Raw genomic sequence first — 14,677 nt, forward strand, 5'->3', positions numbered from 1 at the left:
CTCCTCTAATACATAACATGACCTAAAAATGGCAAAAAGTTTTATTTATACTAAGCTGAAAATATCTGACAAAAATACCCCTGCGAAGGTTGTGCGACCGCACTCTTGCTTTTACGGCCGCACAATTCTGAGTGCGGTCCGCGTTCTTAAATTTTTGATCTAGGTTGAGCTGAGCTTTCGCGGACCACATAATTTCGATCGCGGCCGCACAAAGGACTTCAATAGCCGCACAATTCTGCCGCGGACCACACTTCTCTCTTTTTCTCAAATTGTAAGCTCTCTGAACCTCAGTCATCGCGGTCCGTATAATTTCAAACGTGGCCTCATAGGGACTTTTGCGACCGCACATTTCTAGTGCAGTTCGCACTCATCTTTAACCCAAAAATCACACTCTCTGAATCTCCCTTATGTGGATCGCGTAATTATGCTCATGGCCGCATCATGACTTTCGCGGCCGCACAATATTTGTTTGACTCCTTTGTGAGTTGCTTAAGGTTCCTTTGGCTCATTTTGAATAATTCCTATAAGCAAGCATATTTCATTAGATTCCGGGAATACCTTCAAGCATTTTTAGCCTAAAACACAAGTAAAAGAGAGCAAATAATAGGTTAAAATCCCTACTTATCACAAACAAACATGGCACAACAGGTAGAGTCTTTCATTTTCAGTAGGTTATAATTGTGTAAACAGATCTCAACCAATTTACTTAAACATGTGAGTAATTTTGTTAACAGACTTCCCAATTTAGATCTTATGTTCAGCATCATTCACTCAAATTACTAGGTTATTAAAGTAAATAATACTCAATCTGACAAGAGAAGTTCTCAACAGGAAGCATGGTAGTTTATACATGAAATCTTCTCAACTGGGGGCATGTGAAGGTTCATGATCAATATTGCACTAACAGAAGCAGCATGATAAGTGAGGGTACAAGCACAGAAGTCAAACAGAGGTCATTCAATCAATGTGGCAATGTAAGTAACATACAGCTACACTACAGGGTTCAAACAATCATGAGGAAACAAATGATGGCATGGCTGATCAAGACATAGTGAGTAAGTGGGGTTGATGGACTATTCCAACAAGTTCATCACATGACTTTAAACCACAATGATAGACATACATGAGATGTTTAGAACAGATATGGCACTAATAACATGATTGTCAGCTATGATCATCAAAGAAAATAGATTGAATACAAGACATGAGATAGAATAAGAACCATTCAATCGAACAAGAAAAAATAATACATATTTATGGTCATGAAGATCAAGGCAACATGTTACTGAAGATATGAAGTCTTAACAGAATATCAAAAAGAGTTCAAGAACATGATTTAATTGACTTAGCAGACATGACAATGTCTATATGATTATTACCTTTTGATTTCTAGGGATGAATCACACATAATATTATTAACATAAGGTTTAGCCTATTTAATCATGTATACTTAATAGGATTTTTTCATAAGGATATTGCAGCATCAACTTAACTAACTAAACTATGAGAGTTAAGGTTCAATAATCATCACAGATCAAATATCAACACAAAGAAACATAACTAATAGGAAATATCATTATTCTTAGAAGAAACAGAATAACATGAACAATGACATAGTGAAAGCCACACACTAGCATGCTCAGCAGGTGATTATCAGTGTAAACGGCATAAAAACAGGCAGTGTATACTAACCTTTTATGGAGCAGCAAACCAAGTAAATGCTAACAGCCATCTAAGATCTCCAAACCTACAACAATCAACTCACAGTAGATTGAACTCGAGCGGAATGAAAGGAAGAAAAGAGGAAATTAGATAACTACTATTGGGAACTCAAACTTAGCATAAAGCCTCAAATTTAATGCTCTTCTTCGAATTTTTATGTATGTCTTAGTGTTTCTGATTGTATTAGGTGTGTGTTTGGTGAGGACATTGAATGCCCTATTTACAGTGGCATTCAAGCCTTAGGGTTCCGATTGATTTCAAATCGATAGTGGAGAGTGACGATTGCACAGATGCACGGGCGGCCCATCCATAAAGCAAGTAAAGCAATTGCTTTAGGCCCCATATTTGTGGGGGGGCCATTTTTGTTACCCCTAGTAGGCTATGTATAAGTTTAAAAAAAGTTTCTTGAAGTGAAAAAGTTTGATTTTCTTTCTTTAACGAGTATATAAGAAGGATTTGTAACTGCTATGATTTCTGCCATGAAAATTGCACTTGAAATGAATATCGAACCCAAATTTCGTAAGAAAGATATGATATATAGGAACTAACAATTGATGATAATGTCGATAATAAAATCTCAAAATCTTTCGATGAGTCCTTTGGAGTTGATTACTTTATACATAGTAGACAAGGCTATTTTTTCACTTCAAATAGATTTGAACAATTCGAAGCTTATGAAATATTTTTGGTTTAGCGGTAAAAACTAAGATCACTAGATGATGAAATTTTGAAATAATATTGCCTTAATCTTGAACGTTCCTTAAAGCATAATAATCAATTCGAAATTGATGGTTTAGATTTATTTTCGGAATTAAAAATATTAAGAAAAATAATACAATTAGAAGATAACAGTTTAATTGATACACTCGGTCAAATAAAAAGATTTGATTCTTTTTCCAATGCCTATATTACTTATGGAATAATGTTAATAACTCTTGTTACCGTCGTTTTCAGTGGAAAGAAATTTTCAAAATTAAAATTGATAAAATCTTACCTAAGATCAATAATGTCTCAAGAAAGGTTAAATGAATTAGCTATATTGTCAATTAAGAAAGACTTATTAGGAGTTATTGATTATAAGAAAATTATTAATAACTTTGTATCTAAGAAAAGCTAGAAAAATAGACTTCGAATAAATAAATAATTTTTTTTATAAAATTAAGGCCCTTCGTAAAGTTTGGCTTTAGGACACAGAACTCCTCTGGCCGCCCCTGAACAGATGATGATAGCAATAAAGGTGAAGAATAGAAATGAAAGAGGGGAAAAGTAGTGTAGGATTTACTTGGGCACGAGGAGAGGAAGAGCCGACCGTTGAATCCATCGGACCGCTGGTCAAATCCTAATGTCTAGAGGTCATTGTGTTTGACCTCTGGACATCGAATAATGATGATTAAGTTGAAGATAATAGTTATGCATGCTTCGATTCAACGGAACGGAGAAGGGATGATTAAGTTGAGGTTGCATAGTTTAGGTCTACGGTTTCTAATTTGGGATTTGAATTGTAGCAATGAAGGGTAAAGGTTTTAGGCGGGATTCGAGGTATACAGGGACAAGATAGATGTTTCGGGCTTGAATCGAGTGACCTTGCAAAAATTTCTGCAAGGTTTTTGATTGATAGGGTTTGATGGCTTGAGAGAAAAGAGAGGAAAAGGGTAAATGAGGTTGGCGGGTCAAGCGGATGAATGATTAGGTTTAGAGGGGTTTGGTTAGTTTAATGTGCACGAATGAAGGGAAGCCGTTAGATTATTCTGATCAACGACTCCGATATTTTGGAGATAAAGGAAAGGAAAAATATTTAAAGCGGATGAATGATTAGGTCTAAATGCATTGTGCTTCTTTTGTGGGTGTATAGGAGGGGCGACATGTCACCTTTTTATTGGCTTATAGAAGAGGGAACGGATCGCCAACTTGGATAGAGAGGGTTGGTTCCGGGCCGGATAAAATGTATTGGGCATGTGATTTGGTATAATTCAGCTGGTATGGGATTTAAAATGTAGACCCGTTGAATTTAATTAGACAATAATAATTACAGCATTTTGAGTTTTTAAAACTTGTATTAATTAAATTAATTAGACTTAATTAATCTTAATTGATGAAATATAATCATTAAATATATTAATAATTATTGTAATTAATTACTTATTGAAATTAATTATAATTGTAACGACACAACCGGTCATTTTGAGCATTTTTATCCTACTCAGTTGTTTGAAGTATTGAGTAGCTTCATATGATGTATTATAACTTGTGTGAATCGTCGGTTTTGGTTATCAGGTGATTCGGAATTTGATTTGGAAGAATGATTCTCAACTAGGAACCTTTAAGTTGGAAGAGTTTATCAAGTTTGACTTTTGTGTATTTGACCCCAGAATAGAGTTTTGATGGTTTGTTAGGTCGGGATGGTGATTTTGGACTTGGGCGAATGCCCAAATTTGTATTTGGATATTTCTTGAAGGTTTTGGTGTTAATTGGCGAAAGTTGGCAATATAAAGGTTTGAAAAGTTCATAGGTTTGACTGGGAATTGACTTTGATGATATCGGATTTGGATTGTAGTTCCGAAAAATTGAAATAGCTTTGTGATGTCATTTGGAATTGTGTATAAAATTTAAAGTCATTTCGGGTTGATTTGATATGGTTTGGCACGAGTTTTGGAAGTTGAAAGTTCATTAAGTTCGAATTGAGGTGCGATTTGTGGTTTTGATATTATTATGTGTGATTTGAGGCCTCGAGTAGGTCCGTGTTATATTTTAGGACTTATTGGTATGTTCAGACGGGGTCCCGAGGGTTCCAGGCATGTTTCGGATTGAATCGGACCATTTTGGATTAGAATGGAATTGCTGAGATTTTTGATACATAGTGAGACCGAACCTGCGAAATATTGGGCACAAGTGCGGAGCCGCAGAATCGGTACATCGAGGGCAGAAGCGGTAGTGGATGCATGGGAGCAGAGTCTACAAATGCGGAGGATTGGACGCTGAAACGAATCCGCAGATATGGACATTTTGATCGCAGAGGTGAAATGTCTAAGCTGAACAAGTTATCCGAAATGGGAAAGATTATGCCCATCTGCGGGAGCCCAGATACAGGCGATGTCTCGCAGGAGAGGAAGGCAGACTGGGAGAGAGATTTGTAGAAGCAGAAGGTATATTGCAGCTACGATGTCGCAGAAGCGGAGTAAAGTCTGCAAGTGCAACTGGTCGGGCCCTGAGTGTTTTTCTACAAAAGTGGAGTTTTGTCGCAGAAGCGACACCATAGAAGTGGCCCTTTTGATTATTGTATTCACGTTTTGAGATATGGAGCTCGATTTTGGGATATTTTGAAGGAGATTTTAACCACATGGATTGGAGTAAGTATTTTTTTACTTGGTTTTGATTATATTCCATGATTCCATCTTCGATTTTGGCCTTTGATTGATGATTTTTCAAAGAGAAATTGGGGGGTTTTGTCTAAACTTTCATAAAGTTAATTTTTGGATTTTGAACATCGATTAAGAGTCGGATTTAAGTAAAATTTGTATAGTTGAACTCCTAATTGAATGAGTTGTCGGAATTTATGAGTTTCATTAGGTTCCGAGGTGCAGGCTCTAGTTTGACTTTTTGGTTGACTTTGAGTAATTGATTAAAGATTCAACCTTTGGCATTATTTGATGTTTTGAGTTACTTTTGGATAGTTTCGAGCCGTTCGGATGTTGATATGTGCGGGATGTCATTTTTAGAGTATTGTTTGGCTTGCTCGGTATTTGTTTTGGCTTGTTTGAGGTAAGTATTTTATATAAACTTGATTGAGGCACTAGTTGGCTGAATTATTTATGATAACTACGTATTATGGGTGTACATATGTGTGGGGTTTGAGTCCATGTGTGAGTACGGGGTATTTATCTATGCTCGAGGTAGTCTTAGGATATGATATGCCTAGAATTGACTGTTAATCTTTAAGTTATAATGTTTCTCATATTTGTAATATTGTTGTGAATATTTGAGGTTACGAAGAGACTAATTGCTTGAATAAACTTGATAATTGCTATTTCTGTGATGAAATTGTCATTTTGAGCTATGATAACACACTTTGCATATGCCTACACTTTAGCATGTTATTATACCAGTCCAGAAGCATGAAATCAGATATTTTTTCATCATACACATGTGTTCTTGTATACTTGCCTCTATGTTATATGATTTGGACTGGAAGCTTGTGACCACGCTTGGCGAAGATACCCAGCTCAGCCTATTTATTGCGAATGATGTAATATGATCACAAAAGCGAGGCTCGCAAATGCACATCACAAATGCGATATATGCAGGCTTGCACCAGTAAAGTCTTCCACCATCAGTTCCAAACTCTTTTGTAACACATCCGAAAATCACTCGAGACCCTCGGGCTCCAAACTGAACATGTACACAGGTGTAATAGCATCATACAAACTTGCTCGCTACCTCAAATCATCAAAATAACAGTATCACCCGTTTTTATCCCCAAAAAAATAAAGAGCGCAAGAGCATAGAACTAGTTGTGAATAGTTGAAACTTTAAATAGTCATAACTTTACGCTCAATTATCGGATTGACAAGATCTTTTTTTTGATTTTCGGTATTTTTTCGAGATCTAGCTGTGCAAACTGCCGTAAGGCGGTTTGGACGAGCGAATTTCGAGAAAAATAGCCTTTTACCCATTCAATTTGTATTTCCCCCTAAGTTGGTGCAACTATATAGTTCGTTCTTATAGAATAATTAGATGGAATAAAAGAGTTCAAGGTCGAAATGCCTGCAATACTGCGAATGTGTATGTCAATTTCAGTGTTTGAAATTCAATTTCAGAAAACGAAACAAATCTCATCAGTGATTACTATCTATATTTAAAATAGCAAGAATTATTAGGCAAGTCTAACTTGGCTCATTGGTTTTTCTCTTATAATCTGGCTATTTATGTACCTCCACTACGACGGTTCAAACCTGGATGAAAAACCAACGTCTCATTTTACCTATAATTTTGTATTTCATAGGTATAGATCTTGGATATTTTTGTATCTCAAGTACAATGGTTCAAATGTTGATGGTTCATGGACTTGATATGAAACGTGAAACAATGCACGAGCCCACATCGAACACGCCATCAAATACGATTTGATAATAAAAATAAAAATATTTTTTTTACATGAATGATAAAAAAAAATTAAAGAGGATCTTGACATGTCACTACGTCTTGGTTTCGAAGGCGGCATCCGTAAAAATACATAAAATCAAAAGAGGAATCGCGTAAAACGGATAAATGAGCGTAAAGTTATGTCGTTTTAAGGCTTCACACTTTCGCACCTAGAGCGGAAGGAGGAAGGGTAATAAGAAAATTTAGAGTGCAAGGAATGTTGGATGCGATCATACCAGCACTAACGCACCGGATCCCATCAGAACTCCGAAGTTAAGCGTGCTTGGGCGAGAGTAGTACTAGGATGGGTGACCCCCTAGGAAGTCCTCGTGTTGCATCCTTTTTTTTGGCAAAATTTGTATCCTACTTCTTTTAATATATCGATGGTAGATCCAATAAAATCACAAATGACTTTTACGCAGTGTAAACGATATTTTTTTTACATGAATGATAAAAAAAAATTAAAGAGGATCTTGACATGTCACTACGTCTTGGTTTCGAAGGCGGCATCCGTAAAAATACATAAAATCAAAAGAGGAATCGCGTAAAACGGATAAATGAGCGTAAAGTTATGTCGTTTTAAGGCTTCACACTTTCGCACCTAGAGCGGAAGGAGGAAGGGTAATAAGAAAATTTAGAGTGCAAGGAATGTTGGATGCGATCATACCAGCACTAACGCACCGGATCCCATCAGAACTCCGAAGTTAAGCGTGCTTGGGCGAGAGTAGTACTAGGATGGGTGACCCCCTGGGAAGTCCTCGTGTTGCATCCTTTTTTTTGGCAAAATTTGTATCCTACTTCTTTTAATATATCGATGGTAGATCCAATAAAATCACAAATGACTTTTACGCAGTGTAAACGATATTTTTTTTACATGAATGATAAAAAAAATTAAAGAGGATCTTGACATGTCACTACGTCTTGGTTTCGAAGGCGGCATCCGTAAAAATACATAAAATCAAAAGAGGAATCGCGTAAAACGGATAAATGAGCGTAAAGTTATGTCGTTTTAAGGCTTCACACTTTCGCACCTAGAGCGGAAGGAGGAAGGGTAATAAGAAAATTTAGAGTGCAAGGAATGTTGGATGCGATCATACCAGCACTAACGCACCGGATCCCATCAGAACTCCGAAGTTAAGCGTGCTTGGGCGAGAGTAGTACTAGGATGGGTGACCCCCTGGGAAGTCCTCGTGTTGCATCCTTTTTTTTGGCAAAATTTGTATCCTACTTCTTTTAATATATCGATGGTAGATCCAATAAAATCACAAATGACTTTTACGCAGTGTAAACGATATTTTTTTTACATGAATGATAAAAAAAAATTAAAGAGGATCTTGACATGTCACTACGTCTTGGTTTCGAAGGCGGCATCCGTAAAAATACATAAAATCAAAAGAGGAATCGCGTAAAACGGATAAATGAGCGTAAAGTTATGTCGTTTTAAGGCTTCACACTTTCGCACCTAGAGCGGAAGGAGGAAGGGTAATAAGAAAATTTAGAGTGCAAGGAATGTTGGATGCGATCATACCAGCACTAACGCACCGGATCCCATCAGAACTCCGAAGTTAAGCGTGCTTGGGCGAGAGTAGTACTAGGATGGGTGACCCCCTGGGAAGTCCTCGTGTTGCATCCTTTTTTTTGGCAAAATTTGTATCCTACTTCTTTTAATATATCGATGGTAGATCCAATAAAATCACAAATGACTTTTACGCAGTGTAAACGATATTTTTTTTACATGAATGATAAAAAAAAATTAAAGAGGATCTTGACATGTCACTACGTCTTGGTTTCGAAGGCGGCATCCGTAAAAATACATAAAATCAAAAGAGGAATCGCGTAAAACGGATAAATGAGCGTAAAGTTATGTCGTTTTAAGGCTTCACACTTTCGCACCTAGAGCGGAAGGAGGAAGGGTAATAAGAAAATTTAGAGTGCAAGGAATGTTGGATGCGATCATACCAGCACTAACGCACCGGATCCCATCAGAACTCCGAAGTTAAGCGTGCTTGGGCGAGAGTAGTACTAGGATGGGTGACCCCCTGGGAAGTCCTCGTGTTGCATCCTTTTTTTTGGCAAAATTTGTATCCTACTTCTTTTAATATATCGATGGTAGATCCAATAAAATCACAAATGACTTTTACGCAGTGTAAACGATATTTTTTTTACATGAATGATAAAAAAAAATTAAAGAGGATCTTGACATGTCACTACGTCTTGGTTTCGAAGGCGGCATCCGTAAAAATACATAAAATCAAAAGAGGAATCGCGTAAAACGGATAAATGAGCGTAAAGTTATGTCGTTTTAAGGCTTCACACTTTCGCACCTAGAGCGGAAGGAGGAAGGGTAATAAGAAAATTTAGAGTGCAAGGAATGTTGGATGCGATCATACCAGCACTAACGCACCGGATCCCATCAGAACTCCGAAGTTAAGCGTGCTTGGGCGAGAGTAGTACTAGGATGGGTGACCCCCTGGGAAGTCCTCGTGTTGCATCCTTTTTTTTGGCAAAATTTGTATCCTACTTCTTTTAATATATCGATGGTAGATCCAATAAAATCACAAATGACTTTTACGCAGTGTAAACGATATTTTTTTTACATGAATGATAAAAAAAATTAAAGAGGATCTTGACATGTCACTACGTCTTGGTTTCGAAGGCGGCATCCGTAAAAATACATAAAATCAAAAGAGGAATCGCGTAAAACGGATAAATGAGCGTAAAGTTATGTCGTTTTAAGGCTTCACACTTTCGCACCTAGAGCGGAAGGAGGAAGGGTAATAAGAAAATTTAGAGTGCAAGGAATGTTGGATGCGATCATACCAGCACTAACGCACCGGATCCCATCAGAACTCCGAAGTTAAGCGTGCTTGGGCGAGAGTAGTACTAGGATGGGTGACCCCCTGGGAAGTCCTCGTGTTGCATCCTTTTTTTTGGCAAAATTTGTATCCTACTTCTTTTAATATATCGATGGTAGATCCAATAAAATCACAAATGACTTTTACGCAGTGTAAACGATATTTTTTTTACATGAATGATAAAAAAAATTAAAGAGGATCTTGACATGTCACTACGTCTTGGTTTCGAAGGCGGCATCCGTAAAAATACATAAAATCAAAAGAGGAATCGCGTAAAACGGATAAATGAGCGTAAAGTTATGTCGTTTTAAGGCTTCACACTTTCGCACCTAGAGCGGAAGGAGGAAGGGTAATAAGAAAATTTAGAGTGCAAGGAATGTTGGATGCGATCATACCAGCACTAACGCACCGGATCCCATCAGAACTCCGAAGTTAAGCGTGCTTGGGCGAGAGTAGTACTAGGATGGGTGACCCCCTGGGAAGTCCTCGTGTTGCATCCTTTTTTTTGGCAAAATTTGTATCCTACTTCTTTTAATATATCGATGGTAGATCCAATAAAATCACAAATGACTTTTACGCAGTGTAAACGATATTTTTTTTACATGAATGATAAAAAAAATTAAAGAGGATCTTGACATGTCACTACGTCTTGGTTTCGAAGGCGGCATCCGTAAAAATACATAAAATCAAAAGAGGAATCGCGTAAAACGGATAAATGAGCGTAAAGTTATGTCGTTTTAAGGCTTCACACTTTCGCACCTAGAGCGGAAGGAGGAAGGGTAATAAGAAAATTTAGAGTGCAAGGAATGTTGGATGCGATCATACCAGCACTAACGCACCGGATCCCATCAGAACTCCGAAGTTAAGCGTGCTTGGGCGAGAGTAGTACTAGGATGGGTGACCCCCTGGGAAGTCCTCGTGTTGCATCCTTTTTTTTGGCAAAATTTGTATCCTACTTCTTTTAATATATCGATGGTAGATCCAATAAAATCACAAATGACTTTTACGCAGTGTAAACGATATTTTTTTTACATGAATGATAAAAAAAATTAAAGAGGATCTTGACATGTCACTACGTCTTGGTTTCGAAGGCGGCATCCGTAAAAATACATAAAATCAAAAGAGGAATCGCGTAAAACGGATAAATGAGCGTAAAGTTATGTCGTTTTAAGGCTTCACACTTTCGCACCTAGAGCGGAAGGAGGAAGGGTAATAAGAAAATTTAGAGTGCAAGGAATGTTGGATGCGATCATACCAGCACTAACGCACCGGATCCCATCAGAACTCCGAAGTTAAGCGTGCTTGGGCGAGAGTAGTACTAGGATGGGTGACCCCCTGGGAAGTCCTCGTGTTGCATCCTTTTTTTTGGCAAAATTTGTATCCTACTTCTTTTAATATATCGATGGTAGATCCAATAAAATCACAAATGACTTTTACGCAGTGTAAACGATATTTTTTTTACATGAATGATAAAAAAAATTAAAGAGGATCTTGACATGTCACTACGTCTTGGTTTCGAAGGCGGCATCCGTAAAAATACATAAAATCAAAAGAGGAATCGCGTAAAACGGATAAATGAGCGTAAAGTTATGTCGTTTTAAGGCTTCACACTTTCGCACCTAGAGCGGAAGGAGGAAGGGTAATAAGAAAATTTAGAGTGCAAGGAATGTTGGATGCGATCATACCAGCACTAACGCACCGGATCCCATCAGAACTCCGAAGTTAAGCGTGCTTGGGCGAGAGTAGTACTAGGATGGGTGACCCCCTGGGAAGTCCTCGTGTTGCATCCTTTTTTTTGGCAAAATTTGTATCCTACTTCTTTTAATATATCGATGGTAGATCCAATAAAATCACAAATGACTTTTACGCAGTGTAAACGATATTTTTTTTACATGAATGATAAAAAAAAATTAAAGAGGATCTTGACATGTCACTACGTCTTGGTTTCGAAGGCGGCATCCGTAAAAATACATAAAATCAAAAGAGGAATCGCGTAAAACGGATAAATGAGCGTAAAGTTATGTCGTTTTAAGGCTTCACACTTTCGCACCTAGAGCGGAAGGAGGAAGGGTAATAAGAAAATTTAGAGTGCAAGGAATGTTGGATGCGATCATACCAGCACTAACGCACCGGATCCCATCAGAACTCCGAAGTTAAGCGTGCTTGGGCGAGAGTAGTACTAGGATGGGTGACCCCCTGGGAAGTCCTCGTGTTGCATCCTTTTTTTTGGCAAAATTTGTATCCTACTTCTTTTAATATATCGATGGTAGATCCAATAAAATCACAAATGACTTTTACGCAGTGTAAACGATATTTTTTTTACATGAATGATAAAAAAAAATTAAAGAGGATCTTGACATGTCACTACGTCTTGGTTTCGAAGGCGGCATCCGTAAAAATACATAAAATCAAAAGAGGAATCGCGTAAAACGGATAAATGAGCGTAAAGTTATGTCGTTTTAAGGCTTCACACTTTCGCACCTAGAGCGGAAGGAGGAAGGGTAATAAGAAAATTTAGAGTGCAAGGAATGTTGGATGCGATCATACCAGCACTAACGCACCGGATCCCATCAGAACTCCGAAGTTAAGCGTGCTTGGGCGAGAGTAGTACTAGGATGGGTGACCCCCTGGGAAGTCCTCGTGTTGCATCCTTTTTTTTGGCAAAATTTGTATCCTACTTCTTTTAATATATCGATGGTAGATCCAATAAAATCACAAATGACTTTTACGCAGTGTAAACGATATTTTTTTTACATGAATGATAAAAAAAAATTAAAGAGGATCTTGACATGTCACTACGTCTTGGTTTCGAAGGCGGCATCCGTAAAAATACATAAAATCAAAAGAGGAATCGCGTAAAACGGATAAATGAGCGTAAAGTTATGTCGTTTTAAGGCTTCACACTTTCGCACCTAGAGCGGAAGGAGGAAGGGTAATAAGAAAATTTAGAGTGCAAGGAATGTTGGATGCGATCATACCAGCACTAACGCACCGGATCCCATCAGAACTCCGAAGTTAAGCGTGCTTGGGCGAGAGTAGTACTAGGATGGGTGACCCCCTGGGAAGTCCTCGTGTTGCATCCTTTTTTTTGGCAAAATTTGTATCCTACTTCTTTTAATATATCGATGGTAGATCCAATAAAATCACAAATGACTTTTACGCAGTGTAAACGATATTTTTTTTACATGAATGATAAAAAAAATTAAAGAGGATCTTGACATGTCACTACGTCTTGGTTTCGAAGGCGGCATCCGTAAAAATACATAAAATCAAAAGAGGAATCGCGTAAAACGGATAAATGAGCGTAAAGTTATGTCGTTTTAAGGCTTCACACTTTCGCACCTAGAGCGGAAGGAGGAAGGGTAATAAGAAAATTTAGAGTGCAAGGAATGTTGGATGCGATCATACCAGCACTAACGCACCGGATCCCATCAGAACTCCGAAGTTAAGCGTGCTTGGGCGAGAGTAGTACTAGGATGGGTGACCCCCTGGGAAGTCCTCGTGTTGCATCCTTTTTTTTGGCAAAATTTGTATCCTACTTCTTTTAATATATCGATGGTAGATCCAATAAAATCACAAATGACTTTTACGCAGTGTAAACGATATTTTTTTTACATGAATGATAAAAAAAAATTAAAGAGGATCTTGACATGTCACTACGTCTTGGTTTCGAAGGCGGCATCCGTAAAAATACATAAAATCAAAAGAGGAATCGCGTAAAACGGATAAATGAGCGTAAAGTTATGTCGTTTTAAGGCTTCACACTTTCGCACCTAGAGCGGAAGGAGGAAGGGTAATAAGAAAATTTAGAGTGCAAGGAATGTTGGATGCGATCATACCAGCACTAACGCACCGGATCCCATCAGAACTCCGAAGTTAAGCGTGCTTGGGCGAGAGTAGTACTAGGATGGGTGACCCCCTGGGAAGTCCTCGTGTTGCATCCTTTTTTTTGGCAAAATTTGTATCCTACTTCTTTTAATATATCGATGGTAGATCCAATAAAATCACAAATGACTTTTACGCAGTGTAAACGATATTTTTTTTACATGAATGATAAAAAAAAATTAAAGAGGATCTTGACATGTCACTACGTCTTGGTTTCGAAGGCGGCATCCGTAAAAATACATAAAATCAAAAGAGGAATCGCGTAAAACGGATAAATGAGCGTAAAGTTATGTCGTTTTAAGGCTTCACACTTTCGCACCTAGAGCGGAAGGAGGAAGGGTAATAAGAAAATTTAGAGTGCAAGGAATGTTGGATGCGATCATACCAGCACTAACGCACCGGATCCCATCAGAACTCCGAAGTTAAGCGTGCTTGGGCGAGAGTAGTACTAGGATGGGTGACCCCCTGGGAAGTCCTCGTGTTGCATCCTTTTTTTTGGCAAAATTTGTATCCTACTTCTTTTAATATATCGATGGTAGATCCAATAAAATCACAAATGACTTTTACGCAGTGTAAACGATATTTTTTTTACATGAATGATAAAAAAAAATTAAAGAGGATCTTGACATGTCACTACGTCTTGGTTTCGAAGGCGGCATCCGTAAAAATACATAAAATCAAAAGAGGAATCGCGTAAAACGGATAAATGAGCGTAAAGTTATGTCGTTTTAAGGCTTCACACTTTCGCACCTAGAGCGGAAGGAGGAAGGGTAATAAGAAAATTTAGAGTGCAAGGAATGTTGGATGCGATCATACCAGCACTAACGCACCGGATCCCATCAGAACTCCGAAGTTAAGCGTGCTTGGGCGAGAGTAGTACTAGGATGGGTGACCCCCTGGGAAGTCCTCGTGTTGCATCCTTTTTTTTGGCAAAATTTGTATCCTACTTCTTTTAATATATCGATGGTAGATCCAATAAAATCACAAATGACTTTTACGCAGTGTAAACGATATTTTTTTTACATGAATGATAAAAAAAATTAAAGAGGATCTTGACATGTCACTACGTCTTGGTT

General features: G+C 37.9%; 18 non-coding genes across 18 annotated transcripts; all 18 read left to right on the forward strand.

Moving 5' to 3' along the window:
• Positions 1-7,083: 7,083 nt before the first annotated feature.
• On the forward strand, positions 7,084-7,202 carry LOC138890682 (5S ribosomal RNA). Its single transcript, XR_011407084.1, has one exon. It is a non-coding gene; the product is annotated as a 5S ribosomal RNA (ribosomal RNA).
• A 312-nt stretch (positions 7,203-7,514) lies between these two features.
• On the forward strand, positions 7,515-7,633 carry LOC138890950 (5S ribosomal RNA). The gene has a single exon (XR_011407312.1). It is a non-coding gene; the product is annotated as a 5S ribosomal RNA (ribosomal RNA).
• Positions 7,634-7,944: 311 nt separating this feature from the next.
• Positions 7,945-8,063, forward strand: LOC138891006 (5S ribosomal RNA). Its single transcript, XR_011407367.1, has one exon. It is a non-coding gene; the product is annotated as a 5S ribosomal RNA (ribosomal RNA).
• Positions 8,064-8,375: 312 nt separating this feature from the next.
• LOC138890630 (5S ribosomal RNA) lies at positions 8,376-8,494 on the forward strand. Its single transcript, XR_011407031.1, has one exon. It is a non-coding gene; the product is annotated as a 5S ribosomal RNA (ribosomal RNA).
• Positions 8,495-8,806: 312 nt separating this feature from the next.
• Positions 8,807-8,925, forward strand: LOC138890641 (5S ribosomal RNA). Its single transcript, XR_011407042.1, has one exon. It is a non-coding gene; the product is annotated as a 5S ribosomal RNA (ribosomal RNA).
• Positions 8,926-9,237: 312 nt separating this feature from the next.
• On the forward strand, positions 9,238-9,356 carry LOC138890652 (5S ribosomal RNA). The gene has a single exon (XR_011407053.1). It is a non-coding gene; the product is annotated as a 5S ribosomal RNA (ribosomal RNA).
• A 311-nt stretch (positions 9,357-9,667) lies between these two features.
• Positions 9,668-9,786, forward strand: LOC138890663 (5S ribosomal RNA). Its single transcript, XR_011407065.1, has one exon. It is a non-coding gene; the product is annotated as a 5S ribosomal RNA (ribosomal RNA).
• A 311-nt stretch (positions 9,787-10,097) lies between these two features.
• On the forward strand, positions 10,098-10,216 carry LOC138890674 (5S ribosomal RNA). The gene has a single exon (XR_011407076.1). It is a non-coding gene; the product is annotated as a 5S ribosomal RNA (ribosomal RNA).
• A 311-nt stretch (positions 10,217-10,527) lies between these two features.
• LOC138890685 (5S ribosomal RNA) lies at positions 10,528-10,646 on the forward strand. The gene has a single exon (XR_011407087.1). It is a non-coding gene; the product is annotated as a 5S ribosomal RNA (ribosomal RNA).
• A 311-nt stretch (positions 10,647-10,957) lies between these two features.
• Positions 10,958-11,076, forward strand: LOC138890696 (5S ribosomal RNA). Its single transcript, XR_011407098.1, has one exon. It is a non-coding gene; the product is annotated as a 5S ribosomal RNA (ribosomal RNA).
• Positions 11,077-11,387: 311 nt separating this feature from the next.
• Positions 11,388-11,506, forward strand: LOC138890707 (5S ribosomal RNA). Its single transcript, XR_011407109.1, has one exon. It is a non-coding gene; the product is annotated as a 5S ribosomal RNA (ribosomal RNA).
• A 312-nt stretch (positions 11,507-11,818) lies between these two features.
• Positions 11,819-11,937, forward strand: LOC138890719 (5S ribosomal RNA). The gene has a single exon (XR_011407121.1). It is a non-coding gene; the product is annotated as a 5S ribosomal RNA (ribosomal RNA).
• Positions 11,938-12,249: 312 nt separating this feature from the next.
• On the forward strand, positions 12,250-12,368 carry LOC138890730 (5S ribosomal RNA). The gene has a single exon (XR_011407132.1). It is a non-coding gene; the product is annotated as a 5S ribosomal RNA (ribosomal RNA).
• A 312-nt stretch (positions 12,369-12,680) lies between these two features.
• Positions 12,681-12,799, forward strand: LOC138890742 (5S ribosomal RNA). The gene has a single exon (XR_011407144.1). It is a non-coding gene; the product is annotated as a 5S ribosomal RNA (ribosomal RNA).
• Positions 12,800-13,110: 311 nt separating this feature from the next.
• On the forward strand, positions 13,111-13,229 carry LOC138890753 (5S ribosomal RNA). The gene has a single exon (XR_011407155.1). It is a non-coding gene; the product is annotated as a 5S ribosomal RNA (ribosomal RNA).
• Positions 13,230-13,541: 312 nt separating this feature from the next.
• Positions 13,542-13,660, forward strand: LOC138890764 (5S ribosomal RNA). Its single transcript, XR_011407166.1, has one exon. It is a non-coding gene; the product is annotated as a 5S ribosomal RNA (ribosomal RNA).
• Positions 13,661-13,972: 312 nt separating this feature from the next.
• LOC138890775 (5S ribosomal RNA) lies at positions 13,973-14,091 on the forward strand. Its single transcript, XR_011407177.1, has one exon. It is a non-coding gene; the product is annotated as a 5S ribosomal RNA (ribosomal RNA).
• A 312-nt stretch (positions 14,092-14,403) lies between these two features.
• LOC138890786 (5S ribosomal RNA) lies at positions 14,404-14,522 on the forward strand. Its single transcript, XR_011407188.1, has one exon. It is a non-coding gene; the product is annotated as a 5S ribosomal RNA (ribosomal RNA).
• The last annotated feature ends 155 nt before the right edge of the window (positions 14,523-14,677 follow it).

This window comes from Nicotiana sylvestris, chromosome 4 (assembly GCF_000393655.2).
Source record: "Nicotiana sylvestris chromosome 4, ASM39365v2, whole genome shotgun sequence".
In the NCBI taxonomy this organism is placed as follows: domain Eukaryota; kingdom Viridiplantae; phylum Streptophyta; class Magnoliopsida; order Solanales; family Solanaceae; genus Nicotiana; species Nicotiana sylvestris.